The sequence below is a fragment of the Labeo rohita genome, unplaced genomic scaffold (genome assembly GCF_022985175.1).
Source record: "Labeo rohita strain BAU-BD-2019 unplaced genomic scaffold, IGBB_LRoh.1.0 scaffold_46, whole genome shotgun sequence".
Lineage (NCBI taxonomy): Eukaryota > Metazoa > Chordata > Actinopteri > Cypriniformes > Cyprinidae > Labeo > Labeo rohita.
In genome coordinates, this window is record NW_026129379.1 from 1 (window position 1) to 24845 (window position 24845).

Sequence of the window (24845 nt, forward strand, 5' to 3'; positions counted from 1 at the left end):
AGGTGAGTACTTTCTCTTTGGGAACAGCTACAGATAGTAAAGAAGGGGAGAAAGTTCCATCTGACTGTATTGTTCAACCTCGACTTCTTAATTCAGAGCAACTGACTAAGTTGGGTGTTATGCTGGAACATTTGTCTAAAGAAGACTGTCAACAATTGATTTCCTTCACTTTTTTCAGATACTCCCTCGTGCACTGATTTGATATATCATGATATTGGAAATTCTTTGCCCATTGAACAGAGGTTGTATTGTGTCTCTCCTGATAAGCAAGAAATTTTGGAGGCCGAGGTAAAGTATTTGTTAAATGCTGACCTTGCGAAGCCATCTTATTCAAGTTGGGCGTCACCTTGTATTCTGGTTGCGAAGCCAGATAAGACTTATAGGTTTTGCAGTGATTACAGAAAATTAAATAGCGTTACCAAGCCTGACTCGTTTCCGTTCCCACGAGTGGAAGACTGCGTAGATTCCGTGGGTTCAGCTAAGTTTGTAACCAAGATTGATCTTTTGAAGGGGTATTATCAAGTTCCCTTAACTCCCCGAGCACAAGAAGTTTCTGCGTTTATTACTCCGTCTGGGCTACACTCTTATAACGTAATGAGCTTCGGGTTACGAAACGCTCCGGCTACATTGCAGCGGCTGATGAATCGAGTGGTCTCAGGGCTGGAAGGGTGTGCCGTGTATTTAGACGATGTTGTGGTGCATAGTCAGACGTGGGATGAACACCTTCGTCGTTTGCATGCTTTGTTTGTTCGTCTTACCGAAGCCAAGTAAACCATCAATCTAGCGAAGTGCGAGATCGTGAAAGCTACTGTAACTTATCTGGGAAAAGTAAGTAAGTTTTTGCGCAAATTTTTCAACTGTAGTGGCTCTGCTTACCGATTTGTTGAAGACCAAATGTAAGTTTGAGTGGACTTCAAACTGCCAGCAGGTATTTGAAAATGTGAATCTTCTGTTGAGTACTGCCCCTGTCTTAGTTGGGCCTCGGTGGGATCGAGCGTTCCAGATCCAAGTCGATGCAAGTCGAGTGGGTGCAGGAGCTGTGTTATTACAAAAAGATGACGATGGAGTTGACCTTCCAGTTAGTTTCTTTTTGAAGAAGTTTAATTCGTACCAACTTAATTATTCTACAATTGAGAAAGAAACATTGGCTTTGGTGTGGGCGTTGCAGCACTTCGATGTGTATATAGGAGGTGGTTCAATGCCTGTAGTTGTGTTTTCAGATCACAATCCGCTTACGTTTTTACAGTCGTTGTGAAGCCCTAACCAATGACTTATTCGTTGGGCTCTCGTTACAGCCATACAGTTTAGATATTCACCATATTCAAGGGTGGGATAATGTTATGGTGGATGCTTTGTCTCATTCTCCCGCTGACGAATAAAAACTGTCATTAAATATAATTTGCCCTTTCTTTTAGTTTTAGTGTTTCCAAGGCATCTGAAGATACTGAAAATGGAGTTTGGGTAGGTGATGAGATGAGAGGGGGGGTAAGTGACATTTGTATGGGAGCCCATAAATTTGAACTGCCTTTGTAAACATTTTTGATTGTGTATGTAATATTTGTGCTTCTGTTTAGTTTTTTTTTGTTTGTTTGTTTGTTTATTATTATTATTATTATTATTATTATTATTATTATGCAGAGTTCCCTTTTTTTTTGGGACCTCTGTTTTAAGATGGGAGGTGTTACGGTCAGAGTGTTCATTCTGTATCTGTCCAAGACCTCTCCAGTCCTGGATTGTTTTCTTTTGTTGTTGTTTTTTTTTTTTTTTTTTTTTTTCCCTTATTCATACTTAATTTTTGTATTAATTTGATCTATTTTTGATTAAATGTTTATTTGTTGAATTTATTTTCATGTGTGGCCTCCCCTTATTTGTAATGTTACTTCATCCAGAGCCAGGTGGTTGTAACACTCTTTTTTCTGATCTTGTTTTTTATTATTATTTTCTTTCTGTGGCTCTGCTTGTTAACAGCAGGTGTTCATCACTAATGCTCAATCATCCCACAGTTAATCAACTAATTATCTCATTAACTTTAACACTGCTTCAGTGTTACTTTTTTTTTAACACTCTGAGTGTGGATTATATAAACACTGAGCAGTGTTAACGTAACACTGAAGTTTTTGCTGTGTATTATTATTATTGTGTTACATTACACCATAATAATGGTACATTACTTGGTACATTACTAAATTGGCATCCCTTGTCGTGGTGTATGAATTTTAAATGATGTATTTGTATGTCTTTAATGTGTTCATAGGTACAAATATATCAGAGCCAAACTCAACACCATCAGTGTCAGAGAATAGAAACAGATAGAGATGAGCTCATAGTTGTGGTTTGGTTTGTTTTGTTTGAGCTCGGTGACATTAACCAGTGTGAGAGCAGCAGTTGATCACTAGTTTCTTCTTTACTTCCGTAGAGTTTTAGATACAGTTAATACCATAATTACAATAAAGATCTATCAAAGTATTGTTTCATTTTCCTTGTTCATACAAGAATATTATTTCTCATAATGATAAAATTGATGCTGTTCAGTTTGATAGTGAATCATGACAACATCTGTCAAAAACTTGCACGTTAGTCAATTTAACATTTTCTGAATATATTATGAAGATGATCATGTAATCAGATTTTCTCTAACACGTGAGACATTTGTCTGTTGGATCTGTCTGTAGGTATCAGGAACTCTTGAAGCTTTAACACAGTCTGTGTCTTTCACCGTCTGTCATTACTCAGTCAGTATGGAGCTCAGTCAACTTCCTCTTGTGCTCTGTGAGTATTATTTTCTCTGTATTTCAGTGGATGATAATTGTTTTTAATTATGAACGGGATCAAGTGATTTAGTGTACCTATTCAAATCCAGCCCTAGTTCATGATATATGAAAAATGAGCTTGAGGGAGCAGGTGTGCAGTTAGTGCTGTTTGAGAAAGAGAAATGTACTCTGTGTTGTTCAGTCAATCTTTTTTTTTTTTTTTTTTTTTTTTTTTTTTTGTGCTTTAAATAGTGTTTGTTGGCAGGTTTGTTTTGCACAGATGCTTTAACTAGATATTCAGTTTGTAACTAAATATCTAGGATATTCTACCAGAAATGTACATTTCCACTTAAAAAAAAAAAATCTTATTCTTAAATCTGAGTGTTGAATCATACGAAGGACGTTAAACTATGAGAAACACATATCATGCCATTTCAGCATGTTTTTATGATTGAATAAAATACATTTTTAGATGCATTTCACCCCTAAAATTTCAGGTCCTGTCACAGACAAATCTGTATATGTTAGAATAGTTTCCTAATCAATTTCTTTGATATAAATATCATTTTCTTACTGGTCACATGTCCCTGATTGTATCTAACATGGTTTTGTAATTCCTGTATAAGAAATATAAACACATTTTCAGGCGACTGCAGTGCACAAAATCACTGAATACCTGCCAGGCACTCATATTGTTGTAAAAAACAAACAAACAAAAAAACCCACTATCTTTATATAGGAGATTTTAACAAAAACATAGTAGTGGATATATACCCCCGCCTTCATCTACACAGTTAAAGAGATTAATTCATCAATTTTTCCTCGAATAGTACATTTTTATATCATCATTTCCTGTGTGACAGGACTGACCATGGCAGTGACAGGGCCTGACTTTATGGATTTTGCTGATGCAGAAAAAGTTATGTTTTGTGTTATTTATTTAAGTTTTGATAATCATTCCTGTTGTTAATTATTATTATTATTATTATTATTATTATTATTTTACTGTTAATGTAATATTAGACCAGCGTTTCCAGTCCTCGCGCCCCCCTGCTCTGCATATTTTGCATGTCTCTCTTAGTTAACACTTGATTCAGATAATCAGCTCATTAGAAGAGAGCTACGTGCATGAACTGTGTTCCAATTGACACGATCAATATATATATATATATATATATATATATATATATATATATATATATGGATACATATAAGGAACTAATTCATTAGAATATAACTGACAACTGATATAGTCCAAATATCTTTCTAATTCAATAAACTAATTTCATTTTATTTCAATATAAAAACATATTTAATTTTAATGCAATTAACAGACATTTAACTGACTAGCACAATGTAAAGTAACTGTGGTACCACATCATATTACGACTCAGCTTAAACAAACTACAATGGGTAAAGCTGTCAGCTGGATATTAACAATCTTGTTAACAATTCTGGTTTATAAACGATACTGTGGCTTCTTTTTATCAAGATCTTTAGTGTATATGCTGTGTTCTGTCAATGCGTGAACATCATATTATTCGTAGCGCACTTGCCGTCTAGTAATTGCAATAATGCTTTGTTATTTTTTAATGAACAAAGTATCAATTTAATGAACATAATGAAATTCAAAGAATAGATATGGTTTTGGTGCTCCTTAATGCGGCATGAACGATAGCTTTAGTTTAGCACCTCAGTTAAAGCGGCACGTGAAACTATTATATCTTTCTCTTTAATACTATAGTACAAAATGAACATGAATAGACATCAAAATGTAGACTATTTTATAATGTAGCCTCCAGTACAACTTACTGAAATATCTTATGTAATCGCTCATCCAGTGTTTCAAACTGCAGAAAATGTATAAAGCATAAATAATGCCACCTAACAATATTGTACATTTAACTCAGAATAACCATTCAACGTCCATAATCTGACATCAGACAGCTAGAAAAATAACTTTAAAAAGGATCATTCTGCTACTGTTATGCGCTATATTGCACTTTCATATTTTTACTTAACCTGTTGTCTGCATGATAAAAAACAATGCAAGGATCTAAAGCTAAAATTCAACACCTAAAAAAATTGCATGTTACTAATGAAGAAAAACAGACTGAATGAAAGACATATGACAACATTTAGGATGCATTGAGGAGGAGCCCAAACTACACTCCTAAGTGATGCTGACATAGTTATGGTCCATGATATTGGCACAGATTCTGCGTAATAAACAATTCTTTGTGAATGTATATAGTTCTCAAGCTGGAAAAGACGTTTAGTTCCTAGGACATCTGCATACACATCTATAAAGACAAGAAAAGATGAGACATAAACGCATGACAGTATGACTGAAAAAGTAGAGAGTTAATAAATAAATAAAATAAATAAAAATAAAATGTGTATTCTGTGGCACCTAATTTTGTTTCTCATAGGAACCAATGGCTCCTGCATTTATTTATTTATTTTGTCTGGAGCCCTGTTAAGCCTATTTTCTTTTTCTGATGCTCTCTCCATAATTTGTGCCTTGTGAATACTTTTCCTTCTTTCCTTTTTTTCTGTTTCCATCTCTGTCTTTCTTTCTGAAGATGTTTCTCCTTTCTCTCAGGGTTTGCATTTAGTTGTGCCTGACATTGTCTTTGTCTCTCAGCTGCACTAAATGAAGTCATCGAACTGCAACCTGTATGAACTGGAATAATTACAGTCATCATTATTCAAATTTAATATAAATGACAATTATATCGAGATATATACATACATATATATATATATATATATATATATATATATATATATATAATTTGAAATATCATTGATATACAAAGTACAACCCAAAAAGAGGGACAAAATAAAATAAAAATTGGTGGATGAACATAAAAAGCTTCGGATTTACAGTGTAATGTCTATTTATTCACATAATGTCACATTCATGTCTGTAAATGTCATTGGTTTCTCCCATTGTCTCCCCCCTTCGTTCTGCTTACTTTGGTTTAGTCCTCCCCTTCACCTGTCTGTAATTAGTCTCACCCTTTATAAGTCTGTTTGTATTCTGAGTTCTCTGTCGGTCCTTGATGTTGTTTGGTGTGTGTGGATGTATTGCTGTGTTCCTGCCTGTTCCGTATGAAGATTTATATTAAAGTAATTGTTTGTATTGTATCTCGTTTCCCGTCTCATCCATCCAGCACAACCGTAACACATAATGTTTTACTATGCCGTGTGTTAAATACATATTATATGCAATAAAGATAATAAAAAAGAACAATGCCATTAATTTGTAATGCCATATCACAGGACTGTCAGGCTCTGTTACACAGGGATGTGACAGGGCCTGATGGTCGGCCATTTTTGACTGCTATTACTCTGCTAGCATAAAACCATTAACATGAAACCAAGGAATTTCTGTAACCTTTTTTGACATGTTTACAATTCAATGACAGAACTCACCCTTGATCAGTGTTAGCTTTACCTCGGTCAAATGATGTCACTTCCTCTGAGTCACACCCTTAAAGACATATTGCATACATTTTATTATTTCTATTATTTTTATTATTATTCAAATAATGTGAATGATAACAACTTAAACTTAAAGTTTTTTTCTCTAAATAACAGTTTTTAGCATAACAAAACTATGAAAGCTGTAGGTCCAATTTGGCTGAGGAAAAAATAAAGAAAAAGGAAAAAAGTATCTGAGAATCTAATGAATGATATTTTCATTTACAGAACAACTCACAGAAATCAACCATTAGTCAATTTTAGACATTTTTCGGATTAATAACTTTTTATTCCCTGTAACAAGTCAAGGACAGATAATGTATGTTTCTGGTAAAATGTCCCATCTAATACACAGTTTGTATGAGTTTCTGCTTGTGATCAGACTGTCAAGTTCCCTAAACAGGTCTCTCTGCTATTATGATGAAATCGTTAAAATATCAAACAGATGTTGCGGTGTTCATCTGGACACACATGCAGTCCTCCACACAATATCTTAATATGACTTATAATTATTACTGTCTAGATAAATTAGCCAAAAAATATGACTTGACTTACAAGAAACCTGTGTTGTGAAGCTGAGAAACATTTCAAATTAAAATTAAGTAAATTTAAAAGTGAAATGGGGTTTTGCAAGCAAAGTAAGAAGAACATACTTTCATATGGCTGATATAATATATACACAATATCAGCTCAATGCTCACATTTTCTTTTTGTGTTTTTAGTGTTGATTTCAATCATTCACTCTGGACAAACTGAAGGTGAGTGAATTTCATCACATATTTACATATGAGTGATTTTACACTGTTACAAACTAGCTGTGAAAAGAGTGTTATGATTTTTATTGATAATGAATACATGTTTTTAACAAGTTATTTGTGTATTTCCTCACATAATGAACTGCTCTGAGAATTTAGTGTAAATGCTTTATAAGACACTTAATAAGTAACTATAACAGTTATAGAACAACACTTCAGTCTAACCTGAAATAGCATCTGTGTTTTGCAAAAAAAAAAAAAAACTGTATACAAATAAAAACAGCTTATTTTATTATTTTATGATTATATTATCTCATTATTTTAATTGTTGTACAGAAAAAACAAAACCCAAAGTGACCATTAAACCTGCTCAACATGTATTCAGAGGAGACACAGTCACTCTCAGATGTGATATATATGGTGAAAAAGTCACTAAATGGCGCTACAGATGGCATAAAGACGGTTCAACCAGTGTTTTCAGTGATCGAGAGGAACACACATTCAGTTCTGTTACTGAGTCTGACAGAGGTAAATACTCCTGTGAAGGATTTGTAGGATCACACTGGTCACAAGTGAGTGATGCAGTTACACTGACAGTATCAGGTGAGTCTGATCATCTCTTTATACACACGTTTAAGATTTTATTATTGAGTGAATATATATATGTATATATATATATATATATATGTGTATATATATATATATATATATATATATATATATATATATATATATTAACATATCCAAACACAAACCAAACAGTTCAACTTTACTGCAAAATAAAGCACTGCATTTTTTTTATTTTTTTTTGTAGTAATGCATTTATTAAAAGTAAATTTTATCACTTTATATATATATCCACCACTGTGCTGTAACAGACTGATCTGTAGTTAGTTCTAAAGGTGACACAAACAGTTTTTAAGTTTAAAGGAGCAATATTTTTGCTGCACTTGCATCATAGGAGAAAAAATGTAAGAAGGTTATAGAAGAAAATTATTTGCATGATTTGTAATTTGTATGAAATGAATGAAAATGTACAATCCATTTAGGACAATTACAAAGTGTTCTGCTTACTGTGTTAACTGTTTTGAGAACAGTAACCTGAGTTTGGAGAAATGTGTCAAATTGATTGATTTAAAAACTGTAATATTGAGCGAAAACTCATGAAATATGTGAGAAGTAATGACAACGGGCTTTATTTTCTGAGAATTCAACGGACCAAAGTCAGCTATTCTGCTTATACTACAGTTACACTTCAAGACATTGATCAGATGATACATTTTGTTTTTTGTCCTTAAAATGCTATTGTACGTGACCAGACAATCAGACACTGTATATAAGCCTAGGACTTCCTCTTGCTAGTCGCCGAGTATTGGACTGCGTTTAGCACTCTCTGTGTGTTAGCTGCCATACGGAGCCATCTCTAAGTTATCCTGTGTCTAGTCTGGTTTTTGAGGAACGCATTTCAGGATTTTTCTCTATAATGGACTTGATTGGTGCCCTGATTTTGAACTTCCAAAATGCAGTTTAAATGCAGCTTCAAAAGGCTCTAAATGATCCCAGCCAAGGAAGAAGGGTCTTATCTAGCGAAACGATCGGCCATTTTTTTCTTGAAAAATAAAAATTTGTATACTTTTTAAGCACAAAAAGTCTCTGAGATCTCCTATAGACCAGTTTGGAGTAGATGTCACAGTTACAGCACTTTCAGCTGGGCGTACATAGTGGTTGCAGAAAAACACTGGTAACAAGTAGTCGAGTCCGAGTCCAAAATGGGCCGAGTCGGACTCAAGTCCGAGTCCATGGAAACAGTACTGTTTGTCAGTATCTTAACATTGTTTTAACCCAGGGGTGCCCAAACTCGGTCCTGGAGGGAGGTGTCCTACAGAGTTTAGCTCCAGCCCCAATTAGACACACCTGAACTAATCAAGCTCTTTTTTTTTTTTTTTTTTTTTTTTAAGTGTAAGACAAGCAAACCTCTAGTGGATTTTGCCATTTTGATTTTTGATTTCACGACATCTCATAATTTGTGTCCTGCTCTGCTTAGCAAACTTGAAGTCATGTAACAGAAGTTATGATTGACCAGTTATGTGACATATTTTAGAGCAGTGGTTTTCAAATCAGTCCTGCGAGTATTTATATGTCTCCCTTATCTAACACACCTGATTCAACTCATCAGCTCATTAGTAGAAACTGCACAACATGAAGTGAGTGTGTCTGATAAGGGAGACATACAAAACGTGTTTTAGAATGTGAAAAATTAGAGGGCGAAACTTGACTTTATTCATCAATGTAGTAAATGTATAAATTCAAGGGTGGGGGTAAAGGAGTAGGTATCTTGGTGAATGGGACCCTAAGAGCAGAAAATGCACCTATTTTATTTATGCACAGCACAAATTGATGGGTTATTTTCTTTTAACCCAATAGAAGGGTTACACATATTGGGTCACTATGTTGGGTTAGTTTCTAAAAACTTACTTGATCATAATTAAAGACCAACATCAGAGAAAGCTCCTGACAAAATATTTTCTGAGTGAGCAGAGTCTGAATGTAGAGATAGGCCAAAACAAACAAAGCTGGAGAGCCAGAGAGCCAAGACTGTGTTCTCAATGCACAGATGGACTCATACAACAGAAACATCATTTTATTTTTTGTCATTGTACAGAAAGACCAAAACCCAAAGTGACCATTAAACCTGCTCAACATGTGTTCAGAGGAGAGAAAATCACTCTCAGATGTGACATATATGGGGAAGGAGTCACTAGCTGGAGCTACAACTGGTATAAAGAAGGTTTAACCAGTGTTTTCAGTGATCGACAGGAACACACATTCAGTTCTGTTACTGAGTCTGACGCAGGTAAATACTCCTGTAATGGATCAGAGACAGAAGGATCACGCTGGTCACAAATGAGTGATGCAGTTACACTGACAGTATCAGGTGAGTTTGATTATTTATTTATACACACACAAACACACTTTTAACATGTTATCAATTAAATTAAATTCACATTTATTTGTATAACACTTTTCACAATACAAATCATTGCAAAGCAACTTAACAGAAAATTTAAATTTCTATATTACAATTAGGAGAAACTTAGTAGTCACTATGTTTAGGTGATGTCCATATGGCAGATACTGTATGTAGAGAGAAAATCATCCAGTTAGTAAATGACATGTATTCAAACAAAAAGTGAACACTATTAACAGCAATGATTATATGTTGTAGTTAAACTTTTAGAAAAATCTGGTAATTTTGCATGTTGGTTCAGGGTTGGCATCATCTAAGGTCCTTGGCATCATCTCTTCTCAGGTGTTTGGTCATCTGAGATTTTTTTAAAGGTTGGATCCAGACTGAAGCTTGTGTAATTCGTAGTTACCTCTCGATGCCCATCCTGTGGCAGAAACAGAAAAGCAGAAAATGATGTGTTCAAACCGAGCAGAAAATGTGCATTTGATCATATATAACTAAAGTACAAGATTATGAGATTCATTATGTGAATGCTTGGTTAAGAGATGTGTTTTTAATCTAGATTTAAACAGAGAGAGTGTGTCTGAACCATGAAAGTTATCAAAAAGGCAGAATTTGGGAGCCAAAAATTTCAGAATTTGGAAGCCAAATGCAAAAGAGCTCTACCTCCTTTAGTGGACTTTGCTATAGGTAACTTGACATAAAAATAAAAACAGTATAAATAAACATAACAAATACAATTTTCTTCTTCATGATAACAGTAAGTGCAACCATAACCAAAGTACTCTCTCAATAATCAAACTGCAAAAAGAGATTTTTTCTTCTTCTTCTTCTTCTTCTTCTTCGTCTTCTTCTTCTTTTTTTCTTTTCTTTAAGCATGGTACAGAGCAAAGAGATGATTACAGCTGCACAGTCTAGCCAAAGCTAGATTTGATTTTGGGAGATACTGTATGCAGAAAATTTGCGCAAATTAGGGAGCCACTCTCAAAATGCAGGGAATTAAAAAATCGTTTTTGAATGCACACTTCAGATGTAAGCAATGGGATGAACTCTAGGCTATTAATATAAAATTTGTGGGTTTGAGCATTGCGTGAGTCTTAGTGATCTCCCGATTGGTATATTAATGATAAACCAGAGGTCAAGATCTTCCGCTGGAAAACTTTCAAAACTCACCATCCAACTAACTTTATATTGCAGGCCTTTCTAAACCAGCTCTGACTGTTGAGCCACAGAGTTCAGTGTTTACTGGAGACTCAGTTACTCTGAGATGTGAGATGATTCAGTCACACAATGGATGGGAGTTTCTCTGGAGAAAAGACTCAAACCGTGAATCTACTGGAGCTGCAACAAAAATAATCAAACTTGCAAAAGTCTCTGATGGAGGAGCGTTCAAGTGCAGAGCACGAAGAGGAAGACATTACACAGATTACAGTGAATCAGTAACAGTGAGAATATACGGCAAGTACTTTTACTTACATAATGCACATATAATTTCATAAAACACTGAATTAGTTCAATAACAGCTATCGAGAACAAAATGTTAGTCTAATTTAATTTAGCATGTGTTTTACAATCAAGAAACTGTGTTCATACAACAAAAATAGCATATTATTTTTGTCATTATACAGAAAGACCAAAACCCAAAGTGACCATTAAACCTGCTCAACATGTATTCAGAGGAGACACAGTCACTCTCAGATGTGACATATATGGTGAAGGAGTCACTAGCTGGAGCTACAGCTGGTATAAAGAAGGTTCAACCAGTGTTTTCAGTGATCAACAGGAACACACATTAAGTTCTGTTACTGAGTCTGATGCAGGTAAATACTCCTGTAATGGATCAGAGACAGGAGGATCATGCTGGTCACAAATGAGTGATGCAGTTACACTGACAGTATCAGGTGAGTTTGATCATCTCTTCATACACACACAAACACACGTTTAGCATGTTATTAATGAGTGATTTCTCAATTTTAGATCCCAAAGCAGTTTTAAGTGTTTCTTCACAGAAGTGGTTGACTGAAGGAGATCCAGTGACTCTGATCTGTGAGGTTTACAGTTTCTCTACAGGCTGGACATTCAGCTGGTTCACTTTAACTGTCTCACTAGGTAAGGTATAATGTGTTTCATGTGGAAACTTCTTAACTTGCTGATGTTATGTCCCTTGTTATTATCTAGGAGATTTATTGGACGCACCACACAATAGTTGCGTGTATGTTTTGTAAACGGTGAGAAAAGTCTTTACAACAGGGGGAAAAAAAAACAAACAGAGCCACCGACAACCACGCTTAGTCACAATTGTTTTTACTTGTGCAATAAAGTGAAATAGGGTGTTTAAAAACAGTGACAAGATACAACGTTCGGTTTAAAAACAGTGACAAGATACAACATTCGGTTTCCGCTGAACTTCAGGCGGAGAGGAACGAGCGAAAGAGAGGTGCCAAAGAAAAGAACTTAAAAACAAAGAACCCCAACTAACTATAGTATTAAACCAGCATAAGCTAGCTATCAACAAAAGATACAAAACAAAACATCTTCAGCGCACAGGATGCCATAACTAAACTGTACTTACTATCAAACGAAAAAAGATACATAACAAGCACCGTCTCTCTAAGCCTAGTGTGTCTATACAATAAAACACTACGTGATGAAAACATGTAGGTCGCAACCTGCTTACCTGGCTCACAACCCCTCCCGCCAGTACATGATGTTTTACACAATTGTTTACCAGAAGCGGCGCTTGGTTTTAAGTATAGCAAACACACTAAGACCAAAAAAAAACGTCACCAAAGTGACCGACATGAGCTTCCAACAATGAGCAGTCCACAAGCTGAAAATGCAGCAACTACAAAGACATCACACAGTCTCTCAGACTGGCTTCTCACAAGAGAAAACCGTCTTCACAGAGCAAAGCAATCCTCAGCTGATTCGAACAGGTGTGTAACTTTTCTTTATGAACAGTGATTGGTGGCGCGATCCCGTACGTCGCTGTCTTGCGTCACCGGATTGACAGGCAGTTCCTCCAATCAGGTTGCACACCTAAACAAACAGTACACACAGACACACAGCTAGAGATATGCAATAATATGCAGAAAACACTTACGTAGCAGCGCATACGTAACACCTACCCCCTTAAGATGTAACACAAGGCAACTTTTCAAGCTCTCGATAACGTATCAGCAACAATATTTTCTGAGCCTTTCTTATGCTTTATGATTAAGTTGTAATTCTGTACAATCAACGACCAACGCATAAGACGTTGATTGTGATTGTACATTCTGGACAGAATGTACAATCACAAGAGGATTGTGATCTGTGTACACTGTAACAGGCAAACTAGATGAACCTACATAAACGTCAAAGAATTGTAATGCCAAAATCAAACCCAAAGCTTCCTTCTCAATAGTAGAATAGTTTCGTTGATGTCGATTGAATTTTCGTGAAAAGTAGCAAACTGGATGCTCAAGACCAACATCATCTTCTTGAATGAGAATAGCTCCTATACCTACAGCGCTCGCATCCACTTCCAATTTAAACGAACGTGTAAAATCAGGGGCAGCGAGAACAGGCACATTAGTTAGTAACAGTTTTACACTTTCAAAAGCATGTTGACAAGCTTCCGTCCAAATAAAAGCACTTGCAGGACTTAACAAGCTAGTCAAAGGATATTCTACAGTAGAAAAATTTCGACAGAAACTTCTGTAGTAACCAGCCATTCCTAGAAAACGACGTAGCTCCCGCCTGGTCGTAGGAACTGGAAATTCAACAATGGCAGATACCTTTGCACTCACTGGACGGACTTGGCCTTGGCCTACTTGTTTACCCAGATACGTAATTGTTGCTTTGCCAAAGTCACACTTAGCAAGATTAACTGTTAGTGAAACATCAGCTAACCTTTCAAAAACTGTCCTAAGAACCGCCAAATGCTCAGACCAAGAAGAATAAATCACAAGGTCATCCAGGTACGCATTACAATTTTGTACTCCTGACAAAACAATATTAACTAGGCATTGGAAAGTGGCTGGAGCATTCCGTAAACCAAACGCCATGACCCGGTACTGCAGGAAGTTATCCGGAGTGATGAAAGCTGAAATTTCCGCTGCCTGAGCGGTCAATGGCACTTGCCAATACCCTTTCAACAAATCTAATTTCGTCACAAACTTAGCAGAACCTAGATTATCGATACAATCCTCCATCCTAGGGAGAGGATAGCTATCAGGTACCGTCACAGAATTTACTTTTCGGTAGTCTGTGCAGAAACGGTATGTACCGTCAGGCTTAGGAACGAGCAAACAAGGGGAACTCCACGGACTATAACTAGGTTCAGCTAGGTTATTCTTCAACAAATAATCAACCTCATCCTTCATTACAGAGCGTTTAATACTATTTACTCTGTAAGCATGCTGCTTAATAGCAGCACCACAGGTTACTTGAATATCATGTTGTAATACATGTGTTTGAGTCGGCACGTCCCTGAATAACATGGGAAACTCTTGAATTAACCTCACAACATCCTGTTTCTGTGATTCAGACAAGTTATCAAGAGTTTCTGGAAAACATTTCAAAACTTCGGAATTCGAAAGTCTTCCACAAGTTGATAAATCATTACGAAATGTAACACCATCCTCAGTGTCATACTCGCCTTGAGATGGTAACAAGACCTCACTATTCAATGCAGTGGAATCAGGCACAGCAGTAACAGCAACAGCTAAAACGTCAGAAGACACAACAGCAGACTTTCCTTTTTCCTTTGAAATCTTCTCAGAGTTGTGAGAACAATATAACTTTAGCATATTGATATGACATGTTCGAAACTTTCGTTTGCGGTCAGGTGTATGTATCACAAAATCAGTCTCACTTACTTTCTTTGATACCTTATATGGACCTGAAAAACGAGCAGTAAGAACAGAACTAGGTACTGGTAATAGAACTAAAACGTCATCACCAGGTTGAATTTTACGCACCACAGCCTTCTTATCATACCGCTTTTTCATGTCTCTTTGAACCACCGACAAAGACTTTCTTGCAAATGAACATGCATTATGCAACCGTTCTCGAAATCGGCTGACATAGTCCAACACATTGTTTTCGGACAGCTTTGTCTCATTCAGCATCCCATCTTTCAACACCTTCAACGGACCTCTTAAAGTATGACCAAAAACCAACTCTGCAGGGCTAAACCCCAGAGACTCTTGAGTTGCTTCACGAGCTGCAAACAATACTAAGGGAACTCCTTCGTCCCATTCCTTACCTGAACTCAAACAGTACTTTCTCAACATCGATTTCAAAGTCTGGTGGAAACGTTCAATAGCCCCCTGACTTCCCGAATGGTAAGGAGTTGACGTGCGATGGGTGATGCCCAAAGTTTTTAAAACTTGTCTAAAAGCATTGGATAAAAAATTTGTACCCTGATCTGTCTGCACGATTTTTGGCAGCCCAAACGTAGAGAAGAATTTGAGTAAAGCTTTAATAATGACAGGTGCAGTAATCTTCCTCAGTGGAATGGCTTCTGGAAAATGTGTTGCTGAACACATAATTGTTAACAAAAACTGATTACCTGCCTTTGACTTAGGCAGGGGACCCACACAATCCAAAATGACGTGTTCGAATGGTTCACAAATGACAGGAATTGGAACCAATGGTGCTGGAGGAATCTTTTGATTCGGTTTACCCATCAGTTGACATTCATGACAAGTGCGGCAATAACGTGAAACATCTTTCTTCAAACCAGGCCAAAAGAAGTGCCTAAGAATGCGATTGTAAGTTTTTGTTACTCCCAAATGACCTTATAACTCATGATCATGTGCCAGACTTAACACCTGTTTTCGGTATGTCGTGGGCAAAACGATCTGACAAACAGTGTCCCACTCATTCTCAATGTCTGTTCGAGGAAGCCATTTCCTAAGCAGCAAGCCATTCTCAATCACATATGGAACCGTCTTATCTTTATCAGACGTTGGACGATCAATAAAAGAAAAACATTTGGCTAATGACAGATCCTCTTTCTGAGCAATAACAATTTTCTCATGAGAAATAGGTTCTGTTAACAAATCAGCCTCAGCCAGGAATCAACAAATTCTTTATCAACCCTAGCCTCTTCCACCCCTTTTCGATCCAACTCCAACGTTTCCTTTGTAAAAATGGGTGACAAAAAGGAGTCTGATAACACTGTGTCATCTCCAATTCTGCGTTTTTGAGCCCGAGTAACTACACTCGCAGCAAATACATCAGGAAAATTATCAGAAATGTCATCAGCATGAATAAAACAGTCAGGTTTATCTACAACTTCAGGTACAGGCAATACCTTACCACCTGCTAGATCATTTCCAAGAATGAATGCCACGCCTTTCACTGGAAAAGAAGAACGTACCCCCACCTTAACAAAACCTGAAGTCACAGTGCAAATGGATCTGATGTAACGGTACTTTCACCACGCCCATTTCAATACCTAGGACCAACACACTTGACCCGCATGACGTCTGTTCTGATAATGGTAGCACGTCAGAGACTAAAAACGATTGGACAGCTCCCGTGCCTCTCAAAATTTGGATCTCTTTCTGCTCCTCAGACTTACCATTTATTGAGACTAAACCCTTCATCAAAAATGGTTTGAACCCAACATCAGTCTCCTTTTCTTCGGCAATAATCTCCGACACAGTGTTCACAAATGTAACAGGTTTCAATTGCACTTGCTGATGTTTACGTCTAAGCATAAGACATTCAGAAATTAAATGTCCTGTCTTGTGACAATAAAAGCATTCTCTTGTCTCTTTATTCTGTGCTGCATTAGCTTTATTGCGAACACTTGAATTTTGAACTACAGGCAAATTTGGCATTCTCTCTGACCGAGTTAGAGAAAAAACACTTTTGTGTGTCAACACATACTCATCTGTGTGAACCACAGCTTGTGACAAAGAGGTAACCTTTTGTTCGTTCAGGTATGTGACTATTCTTTCCGACAAACAATTCTTAAAATCTTCTAAGAGCAATAGCTCTTTTACTGCATTCAAGTCTTGCACATTACTAGCAGACAACCACTTATCAAAAAGAACTCCCTTTTCACGGGCAAATTCGACAAATGTCTGCTGTGCTACCTTTTTATGGTTCCGAAAACGCTGCCTGTATGCTTCTGGAACTAATTCATATGCTCGTAGAACCGCAACTTTCAACACATCATACTGTAGGCTCTCCTCTAACGTCAAAGTAGCGCAAACTTCTTGTGCTTTTCCAATCAATTTGCATTGTAGTAAAAGACACCAAACCTCTTTTGGCCAATGAAGTGCAGCAGCCACACGCTCAAATGCAGCGAAATATGTATCCACTTCCGATTCTCTAAAGTGAGGCACTAAAGCGATATGTTTGCTTATATCAAATGTACCCGCCGCAACGTCACTCACAGAATTTGCAGAATTAACTAAAACAGCCCTAGGGCTAACAGGATTAGGCTGTACAGATTGGTCAGAGGCAAACTTCTTTGACTCCAACTCGAGCTGGCGCAATTTTACCTCTTTATCAGCCTCAATTTCCAGTCTGCGGACCTCGAGGTGCAACTTCATTTCGGCTTGGCGTGTCTCAGCCCACTCCTGAGCTTCCATCTGGATTCGGGCCAGGTGGACCTTCAGCCGCGCATCACCCCCAGACTCCCCGGAAGACGGAGAAAATGGACAAAAGGGCGGTAAGGAGGCCTTAGGCTCGGCCTCAGCCTCCACCTCAGCACTCCCACCTGTCGCCCGCTCCACACTGCCCAAACCAGCCACACGACCTTCCATAGCCGAGGTTGCAGCTCGTTCTCTATCCGCATCTGGAAATAAGGACACATTTAATTCGGACAAATGTTTCAATATTTCATTTTTAATAACACGCTTTAGAGTCTGCCTCACCACAGGAATGCGAAAGTGGTCTGCTATTTGTAATAATTTGTCTTTTCTACACTGCTCAAAAACTTCCCAAGTTGGGTTAGCAATGAAAGCTTGCAAATCAAATGTACTCATTGTTTCTACCTTCCATCCACCTCACCTCACAAAACCACTCTTTCTCCCTATTGCATTTTTTTTTTTTTTTCACCATATAAATACACACATTAAAACAAAATTGACGAGCCCCCAAATATGTTACGTCCCTCGTTATTATCTAGGAGATTTATTGGACGCACCACACAATAGTTGCGTGTATGTTTTGTAAACGGTGAGAAAAGTCTTTACAACAGGGGAAAAAAAAAAAACAAACAAACAGAGCCACCGACAACCACGCTTAGTCACAATTGTTTTTACTTGTGCAATAAAGTGAAATAGGGTGTTTAAAAACAGTGACAAGATACAACGTTCGGTTTAAAAACAGTGACAAGATACAACATTCGGTTTCCGCGGAACTTCAGGCGGAGAGGAAGGAGCGAAAGAGAGGTGCCAAAGAAAAAAACTTAACAAAAACAAAACAAAGAACCCCAACTAACTATAGTATTAAACCAGCATAAGCTAGCTATCAACAAAAGATACAAAACAAAACATCTTCAGCGCACAGGACGCCATAACTAAACTGTACTTACTATCAAACGAAAAAGATACATAACAAGCACCGTCTCTCTAAGCCTAGTGTGTCTATACAATAAAACACTACGTGATGAAAACATCTAGGTCGCGCCCTGCTTACCTGGCTCACAACCCCTCCCGCCAGTACATGATGTTTTACACAATTGTTTACCAAACCACGCTTGGTTTTAAGTATAGCACACTAAGACAAAAAAAAACCGTCACCAAAGTGACCGACATGAGCTTCCAACAATGAGCAGTCCACAAGCTGAAAATGCAGCAACTACAAAGACATCACACAGTCTCTCAGACTGGCTTTTCACAAGAGAAAACCGTCTTCACAGAGCAAAGCAATCCTCAGCTGATTCGAACAGGTGTGTAACTTTTCTTTATGAACAGTGATTGGTGGCGCGATCCCGTACGTTGCTGTCTTGCGTCACCGGATTGACAGGCAGTTCCTCCAATCAGGTTGCACACCTAAACAAACAGTACTCACAGACACACAGCTAGAGATATGCAATAATATGCAGAAAACACTTACGTAGCAGTGCATACGTAACAGCTGATTTTAATTAAAATCCAAAATACTATTTAATATTGAATGCATTTTCTGGTTTTTACAGAGAACAGCCGTCATTATAATCTGCTCTCAGACAGCAGCAGAGGAGCAGGAGGAAACTACACTGTCAGTTCTGCTGCTCTAAATCACACAGGAGTTTATTCGTGCAGAGCAGAGAGAGGGAAACCAGCCTATAAAACACAGTACAGCAACACACAGCTGCTGTGGGTCACTGGTGAGTTCAAACAGAACTTAAATGACTGGTTCATATTTTATAAAGAGAGTTTCTGTGCTCAAATCCGAGACTCTAAAGCTGTAATTGTCATCTCAGGTGTTACTCCTCCAGTCTCTCTGATCGTCAGTCCCTGCAGAACTCAACACTTCACATCTCTCTCTCTCTCTCTCTGAGCTGTGAGGACCAGAGTAACTCTACTGGATGGAGAGTGAGAAGATACACAGACGGTGGACAGCTGGAAGATTGTTCATCATTACATCGAGAATCACAAATAGGATCTACATGTACAATCAGCTCCATCAACACATCAGACACTGGAGTGTACTGGTGTGAGTCTGAATCTGGAGAGAAACATCATCCTGTTAATATCACTGTACACTGTGAGTCTGTGTTTCTGATTTTTTTTTTTTTTTTTTTTTTATTATACTATTAATGCCATAAGTCCATGTTTGCTCTGTTTCTGTAGCTGGTGTGATACTGGAGAGTCCTGTTCATCCTGTGACTGAAGGAGATCATCTGACTCTACACTGTTTATATCAACATACAACCCCACCAAACCTCAGAGCTGATTTCTACAAAGATGGATCACTCATCCAGAATCAAACTACAGAGATGAGCATCACTACTGTCTCAAAGTCACATGAGGGTTTCTACTACTGCAAACACCCAGAGAGAGGAGAGTCACCCAAGAGCTGGATCTCAGTCAGAGGTGAGAATAAGAACTAGAAACACTACAGAAATATTTCTGTACACTTTACAGCACTAATCTAAATGTAAAAATATATCTCAGCTTCCACAGACTCAAGATCTGATGGTCTCAAACCCATAACAACTGGAGTGACTGCAGGACTGACTGTCACAGTTTTGATCATTGTCTTCTTGGTCCTGCTGTGGCACTACAGGAAAAAAAAAGGTTAAATTTTTCATGACATTTTTGCAAACACTAGCTCTGTTCCTAAACCTTGTGAGTTCCTATCTCACAATAATCTAGGATAGTTTTATGATCTAACTTGTCTCCCAACCTATAAAGCTGTTAAGTCAGCTGATTTTAGTGAAAGTGTCTGGTCAGTTTTCAGATGCACTCATCACATGTTATGTTTGTGTAGTTGGAAGATCTCAGTCTCTCTCTACTGTCAGTCAACAGCAGAACAACAGTCAGACATCAGACCAGAAACAGTCTGGTCAGTCTTTACCCATTGCCCATAAATAAATATTAAATATCCATAAATCTTCACAAGCTGAGATGGAGATGTTTATTAACAGAATGGATGTGACAACTAAATAATTTTTCACTCCTCTAAAGTTTAACATGGTATTTGTGTGTTTGACATGTAGGATATTAATTAATGTATTAACTCATCAAAGGAACTGCTCATATTTATGACTCTGTTGATGCAGCTGCTAATAAAGACATAAGCACAGATAAATTACATAATTTAAATGTATTTCATGTCAATATGATTAGAAATTTCATTGTAAAGAAAGTGAAAATTCATTTTCATTTTTTTTTTCTTTTCTCTATTGCTCATTATAGACAGTATAAGTGGGCCTACTGAACTCGCCTATACTGAGATTGAACTGAAATCTACAAAGAAACAGAAGAAAAAGAAAGAAAACAAAGGTAAACTCAAACAAATGTCTCTGCTCTGATTTTATGATCATAACAGTAGCCACATTACCACTGTTACGAATCTGGTCGGTGACCTGCGGTCTGCTCACCACCAGAGGTCACTCTCACCATACCCCCACACTCTGACTGTTGTACCACACCCCGGACTACATCTCCCGTCATGCATCACGTTGATAGCGTCAACACATGTGACCAATCAGTGGCACCATATAAGCCCCGGTCTTTCCCCATGCAAGTCACGGATTGTTGTTAGTGTTTTTCCCTTTGTTAGCGTTCTCTTGTTTCTAGTTCCTTGTGTTTAGTTCCCTCGCCTGGCTCCCCATTTTCGACTGATCGCCACCTGCCTTCGGACCTTCGCTCGTCTTTAAGGACTATTCTCTCGTCTCGCCTCTGACATTCCTGTTTACTGTTGCTTTGACCCTGCCTGTACGACCATGTATCTGTCTCGTCCCTATAATAAAAGCTTGCAAGTGGATCCGCTCGCCTCTCGCCTCTCACTCCACGTTACAGAACAATCCGTCACTACAGGATCCAGCAGCTTCACCCCCGGGCATTCAGATACAGACACAGACAGTATTCTATTCAGGATAAAACAAGGACCACGCACGCTCGAGCAACACATCGGTGAGTTTTTGGCCATAGCAAATTATTCCACCCTCCCGGATTGTACGATTATAGAAATTTTTTGTGATGGCGTTAATAAGCCACTGAAGGCGAGACTAAGACGCGAGGGTCCGCGTTCATCACTCGCGGAATTTCTGGACTTTGCTCTATTGTGTGTGGGCTCGCCATTTACCGTGGGTGTCGCGGAGGAGGAGCGCAACGCCACGGAACCGCTGGCCGCTTGGCTCACTCGTGGAAATGTGGCCATGCTGGAGCGCGCTCAAGCTATGACAATGGCAATAGATAGCATTGCTCTAATGGCGGCGACGGCATTGGATAGCATTGCTCTAATGGCGGCGACAGCGGTGCCCATTCGCAAAATGGCGGCCGCGTCGGAGCGCGTTCATACCATGGCGGCGACAACAGAGCCCGTGCACAAGATGGCGGCGACGGCGGAGCCCGTTCACAACATGGCGGCGAAAACACAGCTCCGTCACGTCCCAGCTGCCATACCAGAGCCAGATGAAGTTGCAGCTGTATTTCCTGAGTCAAGTCAAGTTGCAGCTGTGTTTCCTGAGTCAAGTCAAGTTTCCAAGTCAAGTCAAGCTACAGCTGCGTTCCCTGAGTCGAGTCAAGTTTCCAAGTCAAGTCAAGTTGCAGCTGTGTTTCCTGAGTCAAGTCAATGTACAGCTGCATTTCCCGAGTCAAGTCAAGTTTCCAAGTCAAGTCAAGCTACGGCTGCTGTTCCAGTGTCAAGTCAAGCTACGGTCCTTGTTCCTGTGTCAAGTCAGGTTAAAGCTGTGTTTCCTGTGTCAAGTCAAGTCAGAGCTATCGCTCCTATCTCAAGTCAAGTTACAGCCATCTTTCCTGAGCCAAGCACTGTCAAGATGGCCGTCACGCCAGAGCCACTGCACAAGATGGCCGTCACGCCAGAGCCACTGCACAAGATGGCCGTCACGCCAGAGCCTGTTCACAAGATGGCCACCATCCCCAAGCCTGTTCACAAGATGGCCGCTGTCTCCAAGCCGTACCACAAGATGGCCGCCATCCCAGAACCCTCGGCCAGCACTCGGACGCTGCCTGTGGTCATGATGGCCCACGTGCTGGACTCACCCCTAATGGCTGTATGGTCAGCTAAAATGGCCCTCCTTCATGTCGCGGCTGCTACCCCAGGGTCAAGTCAAGCTCCAGGGTCAAGTCAAGCTTCCAAGTCCGGTCAAGCTTCCAAGTCCAGTCAAGCAACTGAGTCAAGCCAAGACACAGCCGTCGTTCTCCATGAGTCAAGCCAGGACACAGCTGTGCCCCAAGAGTCAAGCCAAGTCACAACTGTTCCCCACGAGTCAAGTCACGTTACAGCTGTTGTTCCTGAGTCAAGCCATGTTGTTCCTGAGTCAAGTCACGTTACAGCTGTTGTTCCTGAGTCAAGCCATGTAGTTCCTGAGTCAAGTCACGTTACAGCTGATTTCCATGAACCAAGCCAAGTTACAGCTGGTCATCACAAACCGAGTCAAGTCACTGCTGATCTCCAAGAGTCAAGTCAGTTCACTACTGCTCTTCACAAGCCAGGCCAAGCCACAACCGATCTTCACGAATCAGGTCAAGTCACTCTCCACGAACCAAGTCAAACCACAGCTGATCTTCATGAGCCAAGTGAAGCTATTGCTGCTGTTCCAGAGCCAAGTCACGTCTCGTCTGACCTTCCAGAGCCCCGTCACATTTCGTCTATCTGTCCAGAACTTCACGTCCCGTCTGACGGCCCAGAGCCAAGTCACGTCCCGCCTGGCGGCCCAGAGTCAAGTCACGTCCCGCCTGATGGCCCAGAGTCAGGTCACGTCCTGCCTGACGGCCCAGAGTCACGTCAAATCCCGCCTGACGGCCCAAGTCACGTCTCGTCTGAGCGCCCAGAGTCAAGTCACGTCTCGTCTGACCACCCAGAGCCTTGTCACATCAGGTCTGCCAGTGTGACGGCAGTCACCATTCTCAGTCTGTGGGCCGCACACTACACTCCGAAGGTCACGTCTGTTCACAAGTCAGCTCCTGAGGTCACGTCTGTTCACGAGTCAGCCCCTGAGGTCACGTCAGTTCACGAGTCAGCTCCTGAAATCACGTCTGTTCACAAGTCAGCTCCTAAGGTCACGTCTGTTCACAAGTCAGCCTCTGTGACCAATCAGCGGCACCATATAAGCCCCGGTCTTTCCCCATGCAAGTCACGGATTGTTGTTAGTGTTTTTTCCCTTTGTTAGCGTTCTCTTGTTTCTAGTTCCTTGTGTTTAGTTCCCTCACCTGGCTCCCCTTTTCGACTGATCGCCGCCTGCCTTCGGACCTTCGCTCGTCTTTAAGGACTATTCTCTCGTCTCGCTTCTGACATTCCTGTTTACTGTTGCTTTGACCCTGCCTGTACGACCATGTATCTGTCTCGTCCCTATAATAAAAGCTCGCAAGTGGATCCGCTCGCCTCTCGCCTCTCGCCTCTCACTCCACGTTACAACCACAGTATTATCCTAAACATCTGTTTGTGGTTACGATGTTTTTATTTTACAATATAATATATAGGTAGAATTAAAACAGATAGCTGAATAACATACCTTAGATTTTATAAACATATTGATATTATGACTGTTTGACATACAGTAGGTGCTAATGATATTAACTGTTGTCATCTTTTAGAGAATAAAACTGAGAGTTCTGACTGCTTTTACTCTAAACTCACGCTGAAAACAGATCAAGGTGAGTCAAAATATAAACATGAATCACAATTCACAAAGAAACTGCATCTACAAACCACAATCATGAATTAAAGAATAAACTGAAGTACTGTATATAAAAATGAAACATGTATTTTTTAAATTAATTTCTGTATTTTCAGCTGCTGGATCTAGTGATGTGACATTTGCTCAGGTGAAATAAAAATACCAAAAGGAGAAACTTTCAATCCCAGGATACTGATGAGTTTCTGTTGAGAGTGAGTGAATCACCATCATCAATCATTTATAATCTTTGTGATACTGGGCATGTGATGGCAATAGATTCATCAGTACTTGATATTAGTGATTCAAACCATCATGTACTTCAGAAAGTTTGCATGCTAATATTTGATTATACATTGGAGAAAAAAATAAATAAATAAATCCCAGTTTAGTATTGCAGTGTGTATTGATTTAGTATTTAACTATACCCTAAACCCTAAAAAAAAATATTAGTTGAAATCATGAAACTCTTACTGACCCCCAATTTTTGAATGGTTGTAAACTGTTGTAACGCCACGCCAGCAGAGGGAGCGAATACTGACCACATGCTCCCTCTGCTGCTTCTACTTCCACTTCCTGTTTGG

General features: G+C 39.0%; 1 pseudogene; it reads left to right on the forward strand.

Annotated features, from left to right (window-relative positions):
• The first annotated feature begins 2738 nt into the window (after window positions 1–2738).
• LOC127160810 (Fc receptor-like protein 5) lies at window positions 2739–24452 on the forward strand (annotated as a pseudogene).
• The last annotated feature ends 393 nt before the right edge of the window (window positions 24453–24845 follow it).